General features: G+C 36.7%; 1 non-coding gene across 1 annotated transcript; it reads right to left on the bottom strand.

Annotated features, from left to right (window-relative positions):
* Positions 1-3,248: 3,248 nt before the first annotated feature.
* Positions 3,249-3,357, bottom strand: LOC148553659 (small nucleolar RNA R71). Its single transcript, XR_015893635.1, has one exon. It is a non-coding gene; the product is annotated as a small nucleolar RNA R71 (small nucleolar RNA).
* Between the last annotated feature and the right edge of the window lie 933 nt (positions 3,358-4,290).

The following is a 4,290-nucleotide window of genomic DNA, read 5'->3' as shown; positions in this document are numbered from 1 at the left end:
TTAGCATTTTACTTATATTTTATTCATATTTTATTAAGTTTTAGTATGTTTTAGTGCAAAAATTCCTATTTGGATGCTACTTTGAGTTTTTGTGTTTTTCTATGTTTTTTGGTGATTTTTGAGCATTTTTGGCCGAAGTTGGCAAAGTCTTGTTCAGAGATGAAGAAAGGTTAGCAGATGTTGTCAAATCCTGACCTTTGTGCATTTCAACGAGCATATCTGGAGTTATAGAGGTCCAATTGACACGTTCTTAACGGTGTTGGAAAGATAACTTCCAGAGCTTTTAGTCTATACTTCTTTTCCAGATTACTGACCAAAACGGGCATTGAACGTCCATATCTGGAGTTCAACACCCAAAAGGGAGCAAGCCCAGCGTTGAACGCCCAAAGCTGGCGTTCAATGCGACCAAAGGACCAAGCCCAACGTTGAACCCCCAAAAATGGTGTTCAACGCCACTAAGGGTGCAAGGAAGCAGTGCATTTCATCCACTAATGGGCGTTCAATGCCCATTCTCCAAGTTGAACGCCAGGCTTGGACGAAGCACTCAACTAAAGTGGGCCCAAAGTGGATTTTAGCAATCCTTAGCTTATGCAGTCTTATATCTTTGTACTTTTTAATTTAAAATTAACAATTCTTAGGGTTAGTATTTACTATTTAAAGAGGAGATCACTTAGGATTAGAGAGATCAATTGGTACAACATTAGACAGATCTTCTCTATTTTTTTGGTAAATTATGAGCAACTAAATCTCCAGGTTAAGGTTAGGAGCTCTGGTTGTCCTATGGATTAATATGATTACCTCTCTATTTTAATATATGTTTGGTTCCATTCTATGATGTATTTTCATTCTTCAGCTAATGAACCTGGGGTGGAACGAGAGTATGACCCCTTATTCTACATGAGTTCTTGCGAGTTCTGACCCGGATAGTATTGTGCTAAAGCTTGAGAATATATATCCTAAACCAATAATTTATCTAGGCTAATTGGGATATGTGACATATAATCTCATTTGTTATGGGTAATGAGGTTTCTGTGGCACTAAGGCTAGAACACTGAGCTTCATTCTCCGATTCGGAAGATCTGACCTTGTCTGTGGCGTTTTGAGTAGGATCAAAGGGGAGTGAATTGCATGGGCTTCATCCTTGTTCATATTAAATGACCATTGACAACAGCGTTTGATATGGATTAGAGGAGATTAACTTGCTGAGAGGACAGGAGTTAATCACTTACAACTTTGCCACAGAATGAATCATTCATTGTTAAAGTAATCTGTAAGAAGTATTAATCTGGAAAGATATAGCATCTCCAAAGCCTCAACTGATTTCTCATTATTGTTTCTACATTAATTTTGTATTGCTTTCTTTATTTTCTTGTTTATGCGCATTCAGCAACAATAATTATCTTTCTATCCACTTGACTAAGATCAGCAAGATAACCACTGCTTGCTCAATCCAACAATCCTCATGGGATCGACCCTTACTTCCTTGAGGTATTACTTGGAGGACCCGGTGCACTTGCCGGTGAAGTTGTGCAAGTTCAATTTCACGCACCAAGTTTTTGGCGTCGTTACCGGAGATTGTTCAAAATTGACAAACTGCCGGTTGTCTTGCTCCTTAAATCAGGTACTTTTAACTAGTCTTTCTTTTGTTTGTGTTTCTTGTTAAAATTTTCAAACTTTCTTTGTTTCTTTTCGAAAAATTTTTCAAAAATTCATCTTTAGTAATCTTTTTCTTTTGTTTGAGCCTTGTGTCAAATCTTAAGTTTGATATCCTTTTGGTTTTGCTGATTTTTCTTTGCCTGATTTTTCGAAAATTGTTCTTGGTTTCTTTCCTTTTTGTTCGAAATTTTTGTGTTATTTTCTGTTATTTGATTTCAAAATTTTGTCTTTGAGTGTTTTTCCTTTTTTATTTTTTCAAAATTAGTTCTTTGATTTCAAAATTTTAAGTTTGGTGTCTGTCTAGTGTTTGTCTTTTCTTTTTAATTTTTTTGAAAAAAAATTATATATATATATATATATATATATATATATATATATATATATATATATATTTTTTTTTTCCAAAAATATTTGAATCTTTTTTTTCCTTCTTGATTTAAAAATTTTTGTAAGTTAGTGTCCCGTTAGTCATCTTGTTGTTTAAATTTAATTTTATTGTTATCTTTTTTTATCTTTGATCCTTATCATATCTTTTTCTTTGATTTTCAAAATTTTGTTATCTTATCTTCATTTTAAATTCAATTTTTAAAAGTTTAGTATTTTGTTAGTTCCTCTTTCTTCCAAATTTAAATTTTAAAATCTTTATATTTTAAAACTTATCTTATCTTGTTTCTTTCTTTTTACTTTTTTTTCCAACTTTCGAATTTTAAAATCTCTCTTTGAATTTCTCCTTTTAATTTTCAAAAATTTTCAAAATCAAATTTTCTATTTTTTTTATTTCAAATCTTGTTAGTTAACTGTTTGTTTTATTGGTGTCTCTTTAATTCTTCTTTCTCTTTCTTCTTTTTCAAAAATCTTTAACCTCTTTCTTTCTCTTTATTTTCAAAATTTCTTAAATTAAAGACACCTTTATTTTTGAATTCTTTATTTCTTTACTTCATCTTCTTTGATTTCTTTATTTGAGTTTTTAACAGGGAGTCCTCTATACTCTGACATAGAGACTTCTTTCTTTTTTCTCTTCTTGGTTTCTTTCTTCTTGTTTATGGGTAGGAATATGGATAGAAAAGTCCTTTTTGATCCTGATCTTGAACCTAAAAGAATCTTAAGGAGACATCTGCAACAAGCCCAAGCTAACAGAGCCAGAGGGAATCTCACAGAAGCTCTTGAGCAAGAAGTTGAAGATATAACCATGGCAGCTAATCCAGAAGCTGGAGGAGATGTAAGAAAGGTCCTTGGATCTTACACTACACCCACATCTGACTTCTATGGGTGCAACATTCCCATACCTACCATTGGTACAAACTACTTTGAGCTAAAGCCTCAACTGGTCACTCTAGTACAACAGAATTGCTAGTTTTATGGACTCCCACAAGAGGACCCCAACAAATTCATCTTAGATTTTCTACAGATCTATGACACTGTCAAGAGTAATGGAGTAAATTAAGAGGTTTACAAGCTCGTGCTCTTCCCCTTTTGTTGTAAGGGACAGAGCAAGTCTCTGGCTGGATTCTCAGCCTAAGGAGAGCCTGGACACATGGGAGAAGGTGGTCAATGGATTCTTGACCAAGTTTTTTTCACCTCAGAAGCTGAGTAAACTTAGGGTGGAAGTCCAGACTTTCAGACAAAAAGAAGGAGAATCCCTCTATGAAGCTTGGGAGAGGTACAAGCAGATGATTACAAGATGTCCTCCAGACATGATCTCAGAGTGGACCATGTTAGAGATCTTCTACAATGGCCTCTCTGAGATGTCTAAAATGTCATTAGACAACTTTGTTGGTGGCTCACTCCACATGAAAAAGATGCCTGAGGAGGCACAGGAGCTCATAGACATGGTTGCCAACAACCAATACATGTACACTTCTGAGAGGAACCCTGTGAACAATGGAGCGGCCCAAAAGAGAGGAGTCATAGAAGTGGACACTCTGGACGCCATTTTGGCTCAAAACAAGCTCATGTTCCAGCAGATCAATATGATCTCTCAGCACTTGAGTGGGTCACAGAGTTCAGCTGCTTATTTTCCAGAGGCAGCGTATGAAGTAGACACTCGCGACACTGTATGGACCACCATGGAGGAGGTAAACTACATGGAAAACTCCTCTAGAAATTCCAATAACAATACCTATTTGAATACTTTCAATTAGGGATGGAGGAACCACCCTAATTTCGGGTGGAGAGATCAGTAGAGGCCTCAACAAGGCTTCAGCAACAATCAGGGTAAAACAAATCAAAAGAAGTTCAACAACAGACCTTTTCAACCCTCTCAACAGCAGATGGAGACTCCCACACAGAGCCTCTCTGACCTGGCTATAATAGTCTCTAACCTCTCCAAGACCACTCACAGTTTTATGGCAAAAACTAGGTCTTCCATTCGGAACCTGGAGATACAGGTAGGTTAGCCGAGCAAGAGGATACCAGAGACTCCCTTCAACACTCTTCCAAGCAACACGGAAGTAAATCCAAAGGAAGAGTGTAAGGCCCTCACTATGGAAGTTGAGGCCAAACCTAAGGAGGAGCCTGCTATTGAGGAACTAAAGGAGATCAAGGCTCAAGAGGAGACTAGGAGTGTCCTCATGCACGCCCCTATGAAGACGGAGGAGCCTGAAGAGCATCCCTCTCCAAACGTACAGGAGGAGC

The sequence above is a fragment of the Arachis ipaensis genome, chromosome B7, assembly GCF_059453495.1.
Source record: "Arachis ipaensis isolate K30076 ecotype BB chromosome B7, ASM5945349v1, whole genome shotgun sequence".
NCBI classification, from domain to species: domain Eukaryota; kingdom Viridiplantae; phylum Streptophyta; class Magnoliopsida; order Fabales; family Fabaceae; genus Arachis; species Arachis ipaensis.
This window is presented reverse-complemented; position numbering and strand designations above follow the sequence as displayed.